This window comes from Petaurus breviceps, unplaced genomic scaffold (assembly GCF_028583685.1).
Source record: "Petaurus breviceps papuanus isolate PSGF00001 unplaced genomic scaffold, PetGlider_PUasm1.0 556, whole genome shotgun sequence".
Classification (NCBI taxonomy): Eukaryota; Metazoa; Chordata; class Mammalia; order Diprotodontia; family Petauridae; genus Petaurus; species Petaurus breviceps.
In genome coordinates this window covers 3,834,636-3,849,700 of record NW_027186374.1, presented here as the reverse complement: position 1 = coordinate 3,849,700, position 15,065 = coordinate 3,834,636, and positions in this window count along the sequence as shown.

Genomic DNA, 15,065 nt, shown 5'->3' with positions numbered 1-15,065 from the left:
CAGTCCCATTGAGTTTGGCTTGTCCCTCTTTGAGGCTTCATGACTGACAAGCTAAGTAACTTGCAAACCAGCTGCCTCGGGTGGGCTGGAAGAAGGTCAAGGCAGGCTGAAGCTGTCTCCAGTCTGTGGCATTCTTGGACAGCCAACGACAACCATGTCCGAGATGATCTTTGACCTAGTATTATATTTTGCCCTGATTCCCCTTTGCCTCCCTAACATTTCTCCTTAGATTTCTACATGTAGCCTTTTAACTCCTGCCCCTCCCCCAGCTGCCTAATGACCTTTTGTTAATTTGAATTCATTTTCTCCCTATTTTTTCTGTGTATGCATACCTATGTTTGTACATAATATTTAATACTCATTATACCCTGCCTCCTTTTCCTCCCATTAAAGCTCCCTAAGGGTAGGATTTGTTTCATTCTTTACATGTTTAAAAAAGGAATTAATTTGGTTTTAGTTTTCAACATTCGCTTCCATAAGTTTTAAGTTTTCTCCCCGTCCCTCCCCTCCCTTCCCCAAGACGGCCTCACTCTGACACAGGTTCTACATATATATATTCCTATGAAACACATCTTCACATCAGTCAAGAATTAGAACAAATTGGAGGGAACAGGAGAAAGAGAAAACAAATTAGAAAAAGAAAGCGGTCTCTTCGCTCTGCATTCCCACTCTGCTCTCTCCGGGGGTGGGTGGCATTTTCCATCAGGAGCCCTCTGGAATTGGTGTAGGTCCTTGCATTGCTGAGAAGGGCTAAGCCCATCAAAGTCAGGCCTTGCACACTGTGGCGGTCACCACGTGCAGTGCTCCCCTGGTTCTGCTCGGTTCTTTAAGTTTTTGTCCTTAACACCTGGCCCCGTACCAGGCATGCAGTAGGTGCATGCTAAATGTTGACTGATTGATCAGGAGAGCTGAGATAAGCAGCCTGGCAGAATGAAAGGGGAGTGAATTGCAACCTAGAGACCTGCGTTCAGTTTTGGCTGTGACCCTTCGCTGTTAGGCCCCCTCTCTGAGCCTCAGTTTCCTCTCCTGTAAGATAGAGTGACAGTCATTCTGCCAAGGCTCACCTCACGGAGTCGCTGTGAGAAAAGGACTTGGTGAACTGCAAAGGGCTCTCAGACAGAATGTGAGGGTTGCTGTTGGGCGCTGAAAGGCCTTTGGTTTGCCACCCCAAGGCATCCTTCCCCTTGGCCTTGCTGAGAGCCTGCAGGTTTGTTCTGGGGGTTAGCTCAAGGAGCTTATCATTCCAGAGTCGGGACTCAAAGGATCATTGCTTTAGAGCTGGGAGGCGCCTGACCCAATCTGGCCTCCTCGTGTGCTAGGAGAGGAGACTGAGGGCCCACGGCCAGCGAGGAGTCTTCCCCATAATCATGTGACAGTGATGGTGTTTGACCCACATTTCCCAGGTTGTGCCACATGCTTACAGGAGGATGACCTTGGAGGTCATCTGGGGAAACTGAGGCTCAAAGAAGCTAGGATGCTTCTAGATGTTCTTTTCACTGTACCAGGGCAAGAGAGCTGAGTTCAGGTCCTGCATAAATCATGGGCAGTTTCCAAATTCTCTGACCCCAGGATGGGATCCTCTCATTCTGACCACAGCCCACAGGACTGCAGGAAAAAGGACCGTGCTTTGTCATCCTTTGAGCCTCCAGACACAGAGCTGTGACTATCCCCCAACCTCTCAGTAGGACCTCTTCCTAATGAATACAAGAGGGTTCTCCCTTCTCATCATCCAAGGCCAAGGTCCACAGAGCCTTCCTAGGCTCCCCACTGGTCGAAGGCAGTCCCTGCCCCTCAGTGGGGCGTCCAAAGCTCCCTTCTCAGGCTCTTCCTCTGACTTCTAGCCACAGGCTGGAGTGGGGAGGGCCCTGTTCTCTGCCTCCTTACTTCTCCTGTCACAGATGCCCTAGCAGAGGGCTCCAGTCTCTCTGTCCTGACGTTCTTGGCACAGTGGAAAGAGGAGGAAGGGAAGTGGATTGAGAAACAAGGAAGGTCTGGGGTTGAATTTGGTGTCTACATCACCCTGCACAAATCCTCCGCCTCCCAGTCCTGCCTCAGGACCCACTTCAAAGGACTGCTGTGAGGCTTAAGGGTTAGAACATATGCGGAGGGCTTTGCAACCTTCAAAGTGATACACATAGCTGGCACTTAATGATTGCATGTCCACTGGGATTTCTCTTCTGATCCTATTCTAAAGGCCAGCGAGCTGCTTTTCTGGTACTGATCATGCAATGAAAGCCCTTTGATTATTTGGAGGTGGCCTCCAGGCTCCCTCAGTTTGCCTTTCTCTAGGCCTTGTGTGCCCAGGCCATCCAAAGGGTTCTTACAGGGCATGGTTTCAGGTTGAATCTGAGTCCGTCAGTCACCAATAGACCTTTATTAAGGACTATGTGCCAGTCCCTGGGCTAAGCCCAGGAGATATGAACAGAAGTCAAAGACAGTCCCTTTTCTTGAGGAGTCCAGATGGGGAGACAACATGCAAACCACCAGAACAGAGAAGGTGTAGACAGGACAAATGGGAGGTCATATCAGAGGGCAGGCACCAGAATTAGGAGGGACTAGGAAAGGTGGCATTTGAGCTGGGACTAGCAGGGAGCCAGGGGAGCCAGGAGGTGGAGATGAGGAGTGAGGGCATTCAGGCATGGGGCACAGCCAGGGAAAACACCCAGAGGCAGGAGATGGAAGGAACCAGTGTCCCTGGATCCATAACATGGCAGTGGGGGAGGGGAATATGAGGTATCTGGAATCACATACAATATTCTATATGGGGTCAGACCTCTAAGTGGAAGAAAACTACATCTTGAGAATGATTGAGAACAGAAGTTACCCACCAGCTGGTCCATGGATAAAGGGAACCTGGATTTGAATCCTGACACTGGTGCTTCCTGCCTGGGTGATCCTGGGCCTCAGTTTCCTCCTCTGTAAAATGAAGGGAGTGGACTAGATCACTCTGGAGGTCAGCTCTAGCCTGGGGCACCATGATCTGATCTGTCCCTGACCCTTCATCAATCAGCACCAATCAGCAAGCGTTCTTTCTGGGCTGGGGACTGAGGAAGTGAAGACAGAAGGATGAAAGTCCCTGCCTTCAGCGAGATTGCAGTCTAGGTGCCTGTCAATCCACAGCACTGGCACCTGGGGGCTCAGCAAAGGCTTCATGTAGATGGATTGAGTCCATCTGTGACCTTGTGTGGCCTTTCCATCAATACTGCAAAGCAGCTTCCAAAGACGGAGGAAACGGGGAAAGCAGATCCCTTCCTTGGTAGAATGTAAGGTCCTTGGGAGCTGGTTCATTTGAAGCTTCTTATCCCTAGGACCCAGCATGGTGCTTCACACACAGTAGAGACTTAATATATGCGCACTGGTTGATTGATTGCTTTATTGTTGCTTAGGAAGTTTGACTTTCCTGGCTGAGGTCATTTTGACTTTACACAGCTGGGTTCTCCAGGCCTTCCCTGGGGTTCTGGTGTGCCGAAAATGGGCTCGGAACATGGGCCATGCTCAGTGGGTGGACAAGCATTGCAGGCTGGGGTGCTGACGTCCCCGAAGGCTGGATGGGAGGGCATGTGGGAGCTCCCTCGGCTGCCCTCCCCCCATGGGGGCTGCTCCCCTGGGTCTCATCTCACTGGGACCACGGCGGCTTGCTCTGCCTAATCCCTGCCCAATCCCTGCCTGGATAGTTCAATGCATGTCTGTTCTTGTGGCTAAAGCATTTTCTCCTCCTGCTGCCTTTCAGTCAACAGTGTTTTTCGGTCGTCAGGGTAGGTGACTTTCATCTGCCCTTCCCTGCTGTTTTTAATCTCTCACTTGTTTGGCTAGGCTCCCGGTCAGACATTCTAATCCTTCCTTTGGCCTCACAGAATGTTTCTCCACATCCTAACACCAGCCGCGTGGCCCAGGGCAGTCCTGTGATGTGGGGCAGTGAGCTCCCCGTGGGCTCCGAGGATGCCCAAGAGCCGGCTGGGCCCCCTCACTCACTGACCACTGGGGTAGGGGACTCCACCACCAGTTAGTCCTACCTCCTCATTTTACAGATTAGAAAACTGAGGCCCAGGCAGGCTGAATGACCTGCCCAAGATCACGGAGGTGATGAGGGCTAGGGGTGGAATTCGAATCCACTGAAGTGTGGATCTTCATGTACAGATTGGATTAAAGCTCACTTATCGGTATTTCCACATATTCCTTTCACATTGGCTTATTCCCCAACCCCCACCCCTCACATCTCTGAATGGCAGGGCTCTGGGAGACTTGAAATATCTCAGCCTCAGTTTCCTTATCTAAAGAGAAGATTATAGCATCTCCTGCCTCATGTGCACTACGGATCAGTGTTGGCTGCTTGTCATTTGGGCAATGGGGGCTTGGAACGTCTCCTCTCAAGGGGCACAGCTGGGTGGGGAAGGAGGGCGCTTCACGATTCTCTGGGCCTCCTCACCACCTGCTATGGCTGGCATTGGACAGGGAGGGAATGGGAATAATGATGGTAGCCCCTCCCAGGATCGTGGTGAGATGAAAACCAAAATATCTGTAAAACCCTTTGCAAGTCACAAAGCATCATACAAATGCTGTTAGTACTGTTATTCTCACTCCTACTTACACTACTGTTAGTGCTGCTATCACTGCTAGTGCTGCTATCATCTCCCCCCCCTCCTCCTCCCCCTTTCTCCCCTCCTCCTCCTCCCCCTCTCTCCCCTCCTCCTCCTCCTCCTCCTCTGAATAAATTGAGGGCTAAGGAGGCTCAGTGACTTGCCATCAGAAGTGGGATTTGAATGTATCCTCTGACCTCAGACCTGTTAGAGCTTCAGACAGTGCTGGAACTGGGAGAGCCCTGAGAGGCCCCTGAGTTCAGTCTTCTCTTCTTCCAGGTAGGAAGGCAGCTGGGTGGCCCAGTGGATGGAGCACCAGCTCAGGAGTTAAGAGGACCTGGGTTCAAATCTAGACTCAGATGCCGTGTGACCCTGGGCAAGTCACTTAACCCTGTTTGCCTCAGTTTCCTCATCTGCAACATGAGCTGGAGAAGTCAATGACAAACCACTCTGGGATCTCTGCCAAGAAAACCCCAAATGGGGTCATGGAGAGTCGGATATAGCTGAAACAAGCTGACAACCGCAGTGGATAACATTCTGAGCCTGGAGTCAGGAAGACCTGAGTTCAGATTTAGCCTCAGACTAGCTGTGTGACCCTGGGCAAGTCATTTAACCTCTGTCTGCCTCAGTTTCCCCAATGGCAAGTTGGGAGTAATAACAGCACCTACCTCCCAGGGTTATTGTGAACACCACATAAGACAGTATTTGTACTAAATAATTATTAAGTGACAGCCATCAGATGATAAATCAGGTAATTACTGTATTATAAAATGCTTGCTTAGCACGGTGCTTGGCAATGAGTGAGCAGGGCCAGAGCTGCCTCTCCCTCTGCAGACTGAGGGCTCTTTACCTTTTCATTGTCATGGACCCCGTGGGTCCCTTGTCTGGGGAAGCCTCTGGACCTTTCTCAGAAGTCACAGTATTTATGTTCACAGTCTGATGACAGGGTGCTGAAGCAGCTTTGGTGAGAAGGGGTTGGGGATGGAAAGCACTCCCACGCCCCCTTCTCCGAGCAGGCTCTGCCCCCCACTTCCCAGTCTGTCCCCCTTCTTGTCTTTCTCTCCTCCCCTGACCCGGCTGGAACGTTGATGTCACAATCCTGCCGGGCAATAATGCAGCATTTCCTAGGATCTCTCTAAAGGGAAAGAGAGGGCCAAAGGAAGATGGGGAAGGGGGCAGGATGGGAGGAGTAAGAAGTGGTGGGTGGAAGGAAGAAGAAAGGAAGGGGCTGGAGGGAAGGAGAGGGAGCCATGCCTGTCCCAGAGCTGGCGGCTCCCTGGTAGGCTGCTGTGCTGATCAGGGCAGATGATGCCAGAGCGAAGACAGCACCAGGGCCAGGAGCGTCCTCGGCACTGCCATCGACGGCTGAGGCTGCAGAACAGACGGGCCCACACGCCTTCCACCATGTCAGAGAGCATGTATTCGGGGCACAGGTCATGGGGCACAGGGGGCTTTCTTCTGAGAAAAAAGGTAAATGGCAGCAAAGAGGGGCCCCGCTTTCTGAGGATGGTCTCAGTCAGTCAATCAACAAACATCTTCTGTCTGCCAGGTGCTGCGTTGGGCACCAGGGACCCCTGGGGCCAATCATGCCTTTTGTTCTCTGGGAACACAACTCTCAGAGCAAGGGCGATGGGAAGGGTCTGGGGTGACCAGAGGTCAGGAGAGAGCCAAGAGACGGGGCTGGGGGTCCTGCCCTCTGAGCCAGCTCCAGCAGCCTTCCGCTCTATGGGAAAGATCTGTCATTCTGGAGAACACAAGCTCTGGAGGCCGGAGACCCCCTCCTCTCCTCCTCCATCTTTATTTTCTCAGTGCTTGCACCAGTGAAATGCGCATAGTAGGTTCTTAATAAATGCTTCCTGGATTTGAGCAGGACACGTTTTAGCTCCTACATTCTATGTCCTTTCTAAGTCCCTCCTAGTTCTAATGTTCTCTCTTCTGAGTTCTACGCTCTTTTCTAGCTGTCACTCTGTTCTAGAGCCCCTGCCCCTGACATTCTCTGTACTGAGTTCAATGGACCCTCCGAGGTCTGACATCTGTGAAAAGGGGCCTCCCAGGCCCAGTCCTTGATGGGACACTGGCTTCTTCTGATGTTTGGGCCATGCCCCCTTCCATGTAAAGCAGGCGTTCACTGCAGGCTACAGGGAAGGGCAGGTCTGTCAACTGAGATGGGCAAAACAGCGTCTTTGTTCTCACTGACCCCTAACAGAAACCCAGCATTTCCTTCGTGGAAGGAATTCAAACGTTGCCCACCCAGCCTTTAAGGACCTAAAGAAGTCGAGGACTGCAGGCAGATCTTTGTTCCTTCAGGGAGACGCATGTTTGGTGGTCACTGAGCTTTCCAGAGCTGCCTGAAATCATGCCTCATCCATGGCCGCCTTTCTGAGGCTGGATCTGCACACAACCTTTATGGGAAGTGCTTGGCGTCTCCATTTCAGTTCAGTTCAGTCAAACCCAATCCAAGTCAGCCTAAAACAACACAACATGACACAATCCAATCCAGTGATGCACCAACTGTATTAGAGTCCAGTGCTTGGCGGCTAGGCTAGAGGGAGAGGGTAATTCAGAAGGAGATCCCTGCTCCTACAGAGAGGGCAGCCCGACCGAGGGGTGGAGGAGACGGCCCGACACAGAGAGAATACAGGGTTGGACATAAATGCATCACAGAAGTGGAGAGCAAGCCATGTGCGGTCCCTGTGTGGGCTCTGTCCTGGGTCCCCTTCGCTCTTCTCTTTGTAGTCTCTAGTGGTGCACTCATGGGTCCAGTGATTACTTCTATGCAGATAATGCCTCAATTCTCTGTCTCTCTCTCTCTCTCTCTGTCTCTGTCTCTCTCTCTCTCTCTCTCTCTCTCTCTCTCTCTCTCTCTCTCTCTTTCTTTTTTCCATTTGTTTTTTTTCCCTCTTTCACTGGTATTTCCAACTATAGCTATACATTTCTATCTATATCCATCTATTTATCCATTCATGTATCTATATTTCAGTGTCTCTCTCTGTCTCTCTTTCTCTCTCCATTTATCTATACATCTCAAGTGCCTCTGTTCTTAGCTCTAAGTCTGACTGCTGTTATCAGCTAGACAGCTCCACCAGCATGCCCCAACAGCACCTTCTTAAGTCCAAAATGGCCGTGCCCTCTCCAAGTTTCCTTTTTTTTTTGCCTCTTAGGGCATCAATGTTCTTAGTTGCCCATGTACACGTCCTTAACATGTCCTTAGTGTCTTTTTCTTGCATGATGCCTCCTTCCATTCAGTTGGTTGCTAAGTATTGTCTGTGCAGCTCTGTGGCCCCCCTCCTGTCCAGCCCCCTTGTCTCCACCGTGGCTACCACTTTGGGACAGGCTCTCTCCCCTTCTCACCTGGACTGTTTTGCAACCTTTTCCTTGTACCCCCTGATTCTTGTGCCCATGCTCTTCATTCCCTTTGTAACTATTAAAATATGCATCCTTATGGCTTGAGACTGAACATGTCATTTCCTTCCTCAGAACCCTTCCATGGTTCCCTAATGCCTCTTGGTTAAAGGGTGACATTCCTCTGGTTGGCGTTGGATGGCCATCACCATCTGACCCCCACCTGCCTTTCTAGGCTGAGCTGGCATTGTTCCCCCTAGAGACCTTTGGGTTCCAGTTAGAGCAGTCAACTTGCTGAGCTCCACCCCCTTCTCTCCTCCCCCTTTGTCTCTGTATTAGCTGTTCCCTAAACCTGGATTGCCCTCCTAAAATCCTCAGCTTGCTTCAAGGCCCAGTGTAGATGCTGGCTCCTCCAGGAGGCTTTCTCTGATTGCCTCAGTTGTCTGGTGGGCAGAGGTGGCAGATATTTGGGTTAGTGATCACTGGTGTGAGAGTCTCCCTACTGCATGGGAGAGTACAAGTTTCTTGGGGGCAAATGACTGTTTTCTTTTCATCCTAGGCACTGGGCGCTGAGGTGTCTCTGAAGGGGAAAAATATAGTTACATGCTGGAAAGCAATAGTAAATGTTTGTTCCCAGCTTTATTTTTATATAAGCCAGAAAAAAGTGAGGCCTCTATTTGGATTTGTATGTTCAGTAATTGGTTCTTAAGAATTTCTCACAGGAATGAATGTGCAGCTACTGCATGGTAATTTCTGCCAATAGTCTTGGCCCCTGGTAGACCTTGAGCTGGAATGTCTGTTCTGTTCATGGACGGAGGGTCTTGATCCCACAACCAGAACTGGTCTTCCTTGGCAGATTATTTCTGGAGTTGGGCCCTTCCTCCTTTTTTTGTCCCTTTTACAAAGTGAGATGGGTAAATTTAAAACTGTCCCCACTGGCAGGCTGGGGCTGAGCTCTCCATGAAACGACCAATGAATAATACAGATAACATTCACCAGCTACAAGCTGAAGCAGATGTCCCCCAGGCCTAGGATACCCTGAGAGCTCGGCAGCAGAGTTGGGGCTGCTGGATTGGGCTCAGTTGGTTGTACTAGATGTCCCTTCACTCCACTCACTTGTTCCAGGCTGTGGCCAAGGTTGGGCTTGGGTTAAACCTGGAAGAAGAGAGCTCAGCACATTGGAACACACTCTCTGCCATATTAAAGACTGGAGACAGAGCCCTTGTCCTCCCTAAGCCTTTTCTTTCTCAGGCTAAATGGACTTGAAGGGTGAAGTTAGGGTAGGGTTTGGGTGGGCTGACCTCTGAGGTCCTTTCCTGGCCTTATATCTGAGAGCCAAGGATTGGACCAGTCTAGAGGTCACTTGTGACTTGCTAATTGCTGGATCCCCAAGCCTGAGTTTAGCCGTCATCTTTCTGGGGCCGTCTGAAGCATGTGAAATCCTTGACCAATCCTTCCTCCAGAGCGTGTGCCTAAACTTCCCTGGATATGACCAAAGTCTCTCGGGTTATCGGAATCACAGAACGTCAAAGCTTGGAGGGACCCTAGAACACAGCCTGGGACTGGAAGAGAACATTAAATACCAGTTAAGAGCTCAGAACAGAGAATGTTAGAGTTGGGAAAGGCATGAGATGTCAGCTGAAAAGAACTCTAAAATACAGAACATAGAACATGGAAACTGGGGCACTGACGGACCAGGGGGAGCCTTCCTTTAACAGATGAGGAGTCAGCACGCCCTGTCTCTGCTTCCAGACCTCTCCCTTCTCCCTTGTCTTCAGGCTCCCCTTTACTACGTCTGTCTGTCCCTACTCACTGCCACCCCCCTGTCCCTCAGCCTTACGGGCCAAGGGCTACCACTGATGCCTCCACTTCTGTCCTCTCTCCTTTCAATGCTCTTAAATCCGGCTTCTGAGCTTGTCATTCGGCTGCTTCCCCAAAGGCCCCCCACGGTCCCTTTGCTGCCAAATCCAGCGTCTTTTCTTGTTGACCCCTCAGTGGCCTCGGACACTGGGGATCCTTCTCTCCTCCTGGATCTCTCTGGGTTTGGGGGCACACCCCTCCTGGTTCCCGGGCTGCTTCTCTGTGTCCTGGGCTGAATCCTCAGTTAGGTCACGCTGCCCAGGGGCTGCGTCTTGGCCTCCTTTCTCCTACTTTCCTCCCCTGTATTTACTGCTCATGCCCATGCTGCTGATTCTCATCCTGTCTCTCTAGCCCTACCGGCCCTGCTGGCCAGTCTGGCCTCTCCAGCTGCCTAGCAGACATCTCAGAGCCCATGGCTAGGGGAGCACAGTTCATTGTCTTTCCCAACAAACCCTTCACTCTCCCTTCCTTGAAGACTGTGGTGAAGAGCTGCCCCCTCCTCCTGGCCTCCAGGCTTGCAGCCTCGTGCCATTCTTGACTTCTCACTCTCTCTCCCCTCCTAGACCCAATTCTTCGCCAAAGTCTGTGGATTCTACCTGACTTACGGCTCTTCCCTCCTCACCACTGCCCCCACCTGCTGCAAGCCCTCATCCCCTCATCCTTGGACTATTTCAAGGGGTTTCTGCTTCTCCCCATCTCAGGCTTTTCCCAGAGGAAAAGTGACTTTCTCAGGGTCACACAGGTAGTAGAAAAGATCGAGGCTGGATTTGAACCCAGGTCCTTTGACTCTAAGCCCATTCCTCCTCATCAATATAATGAGAATATATAGGTACCATTTATAAAGTGCTTGCCAGGTGCCAGGCACCGTGCTAAGGGCTTTACAATTATTATCTCATTTGATTCCTGAGATGCTGTTATTTCTCCTGTTTTACAGACGAGGAAACTGAGGCAAACAGGGTGAAGTGACTTGCCCAGGGTCATACAGCTAGTGTGTCTGAGGTCAGATTTGAACACACTTCTTTCTGACTCCAAGCCCAGCACTTTATACACTGAGGCAGATCTGCTGTAGTTCTCAGGATAGGTTTACAGAAGGGATAAACTGTGCGTTTGTTGGGGTGTATGTATATGGGGAATTAAAAGGGAAGTTATTCACTTTCCCCCAGATTTCTTTGCTTTATCTTCGGACTTTTCTAAAGTGACACCCTGTCCCTCACCTGTTCCAGAAACTTTAATGGCTCCCTATTGTCACTAAGACAAAATGCAAACCGCTTTGCCCCTTTGAAAAGTGGCCTCACAGCCTGGTTGTGGCCTCTCTTTCCAGATTTACTTCACATTAGTCCCCTTCACTCTTATTCCAGGCTATTTGCTGTTCACTAATGCTTTTTCATTTCCCACCTCCATGCCTTTTCCCAGGCTGTACCCCATGCCTAGAATGCCCTCCCTCCTCTCCTCTGTCTCTAGGAATCCTTGGCTGTCTTCAAGGCTCAGCTCAGGTAACAGTCTCTATAGCAGGCCTTTCTCTGATTCCCCTGGATGTTAAAACTCTGTACTTCCTCAAATTGTCTTGAATTCATTCATCAGAAAATACAATAGACTGTCATCATCTTGAGGGAATGTCTTGTCTTTTCATGTCCAAGGTCCAGCAGAGGGCCAGTCCTCATGGGAGCTCCACATCAGTGATTTCCAAACAACTTCAATAAAACCCAGACAGTTGCAGTGCAGGCAGAGGTCAGAAACACGGGTGCAGTCACAGCTGTAAAATGGGCATGACCATAGGCCTGCCTCCTACTGGGGATGTTGGGGGCTCTAAGGAATGAGACTGTGACCACCAAGGGTGTCGGCGGGTACGAGCCGTGCTTGGCTGTGCCAGGCTTTTCCCACTGGCCCAAAGCTTCTTATCCCAAAGCATGGCACCCCAATGGTCTCCATCCAGCAAAGACTGAGGCCTTCCAAATGAGTATCTTCTGCCCCCTTCTCAGAGGAAGAGGCAGGCTTCTTCCCTGGTCCGAGGCCTACCTTTCCTCCAGTGCCCCAAGTCTATTGAGGACACTGACTTTTCCTCCAGTCACCCAGGTCACTGGAGCCTTCTTTGTCTCTCTTTCCCTCTCACTAACACCTCCTTCATGCAATTCCTCTTCACCTCTAACCTGGACAATTGTAATGGCCGGCAAACTGGCCTCATGACCCTTAGCCCCTCTCCTCTTAGAACTGGAAGGATCTCTAGAGGCCATCAAATCCAGCCCTTCAATCTTCTGGAGGAGGAAACTGAGGCTGATGCCTGTTAAGTGGTTTGCCTGGGGCTACACAGCTAGTTAAGTGTCTAAAACAAGATTTGAACTCAGGTCTCCCTCACTGCCAATGGAGTAGGTCATGTCAGCTGTCACTGTGATAGAAAGCACACGGCTGATTCTGTTATTTGAAATGGAATTTTCCTATCTCTTCTTGCTTAGATTTGTGTGTAATTGGCAGGAAGTAGAATGCCTTATTTGAGTTTATTTTATACCTTGCTACTTGATTGAAGACAGTGTTTCAGTTTGTAGTTAAGCTCGTAGGGTTTTCTAGATAAAATATTGTGTCCTGCAGCTTTCATGGCCTCCTTTGGACTAAAGCCGTGTGCAAGAGAGTCCCTGGGATCCTTCTTTGGTAGAGGGGTTGGCTCGGGCCAAGCCAGGCCGCAGCAGGAGAGTGAGGTCTGTCCGGCTGGCCAACGGCAGCCCAGATGTTTGTCAGCATTGGTCCTCCAAAGGCCAGCCTGGCTGAGCCTGGGGGTGGCTGCCAGGGGCCGAGCTTTGTGGCCAAAGCCACCACCTGAGTCATCAGCAGCTTGTGATCTGTCTCAGTGAAGGGAAGGCCGATATTGACTGAATGAGGAGTCCTTCAGTTACTGAAATAAATGTCTTTGGGAGGGAGTGTGGACTAATGGATAGAGAGGTGAACTTGGAGTCAGAAAAACCAGGGTTCAGATCCTGCCACAGACACTACCTGTGTGACCACTTAACCCACCTGCCTCTGTTCCCTCATCTGTCAAAATGGGGAAAATAATGGCGTCTGACCCCCAGGCAGAGAGGCCTTCTAGCTGTGTGACTGGGGAAGTCCAGGCTCAGAGGTCACAGAGAGAGCTGGACGGAGGCAGGTCCAGCCTCCTCCTCTCACTGATGGGGAAGCTGAGCTGAGAGAGGGCAGGTGACTTGCCTGGCAGTGTTGCAGGTGGACCTGGCCCATCCTTGAAAGGTCTGCCTCCAGGGGCTGGTGGTGGACTGTCCCCAGACATTCCATAACTTACCCTTGACCCAATGTCCCCTTCTCAGTAGAGACAGCAGGAGCTCCCACACTTGCTTTGACTCTTTGAGGGCGTCATTATCTCCTCCAGAGGACAACAAGGGCCCCCATGACAGGTGACCCTGGGGCCTGAGGCTCCCCCGGGCCTCAATGTCCCCCTTAGCATTACGGTCAAGATCTCCGGTCGATACCGTTTCAGTGTCCAGACTCACGGAGTATGTGGGGGGATGTAAGAGGGAGGAATCTGGGAAGGTGCTAACATTGATCTGGCATGTTTACCTCACAACCGCCCTACGATGTAGGTGGTATTGTTATCCCCATTTCACAGATAAGGAAACTGAGTCAGGTGGCGGTTAAGTGACATGTCCAAGGTCACACAGCCACCACGTCTCTGAGGCTGAATTTGAACTCAGATCTTCTCGACTCCAAGCCTCGGTCTGCCTCCTAGCTACTTTAGGAATGGCTTTGAATCACAAACAAAAGATTTCCTATTTGACCCTAAAGGTGAGGGAGGGAGCCTGATGCTGTTGGCCTCATTTTATACATACAACATGACCACGGTTCACATGTACTTGTGGGCCCTCTAGACATGGTCTGCAAAGTTTGTTTTTGGACTGGACATGGGGTCTCTTCTGTCCACGGGAGCGTCCTCTATCAGTAATGGCAACTTGATTGTCTTGGAGAGTTGCCGGGACTCTGAGAGGGCAAGTGACTTTTACAGGGTCACACGGCTAGTGTGTATCTGAGGTGTAGGATGTGAATCTAGATCAACAGTCAGTAAACATTTATTAAGCACCTGCTGTGTGCCAGGTACTGTGCTAAGTGATGAGGGACAAAGAGAAAAGCAGCCCTTGGCTTACACTCAGATGAAGAAAGACAGTAGACCAAGGGGGAGGGGAAGGTACCCAGTGATGGGTCCCAAGGTGTGTAGCCTGCCTTGGGGAGGCTGCTGCCTCCAGCCCTCCAGCAGGTGCCCAGGCGGCTCCCCAGGGGCTGTGTGGGAGCACCCAGGCTGAGGCCACCTCCAAGGACAGTTTCCTGAGGCCACGGAGGCATCCAGTCCAAGGGGTATGGCCTCTTTACACACGAATTCTCTAAAGGAGGCGTCAGGGTGTAATGGGGGAGAGACCCTGGCCTCTGTACCCACCAGGCCCACTGCCCACCTGGGCATCCAAGGCAGGGCCCCTCTCTGGCCTTTAGTTTACTCTGTCAGATGAGGAGGTTGGACTCTGGTCTCCAGGGCCCCTTCTAGCACTGTCCTTCCATGTTCTGACAATGTCTCTAGTCAGCATTTACATGGAGCTTTGAGGGCAGCAAGGAGCGTTACCACTCTCTCAAGAAAGCCTCACAACATCCTCGTGGGGCAGATGCATTATTGTCCTCCTTTGACATATGGGGAGACTGAGGCAGAGAGCAGAGATTTGACTTGCCCAGAGTCCCACAGCTAGTAAGTGCCTGAGGCTGTGTATTGTGGTACCACTTCCCATGCCCTGCTGTGCACTCAGAACCAGTGTACACAGTAGGCACTTAATATATGCTTGAAACTTTACAAAGCGCTGTCCTCACCATAAGACTGTGAGACAGCAAAGTTTCATATACTCTTACTCCCATTTACATTGGAAAATATGAAGGGATTTTAATCCATCTCTTGACTCCAAATTTAGGGTTCTAAAGTCCATTACACTTTTGACATTCTATGTTTCATGTTCTAAGGTGCTTAGAATAGTTCTTGGAGCACATTAAGCACTTAATAAATGCTTGTTGCCTCCCTGCTTTCTTCCTTCTCTGTTCTTAACCTCCTCCCACCTCTGCCATTCTCTGCTTTATGCTCTAAGGTCATTCCCAACTCTGACATTCTATGTTCTATGTTCTAAGATCCTTCCCAACTCTGACATTCTCTGTTTTAAGGTCATTCCCAACTCTGACATGCTCTGTTCTAAGATACTTCCCAACTCTGACATTCTCTGTTCTAAGATCCTTCCCAACTCTGACATTCTCTGTTCTAAG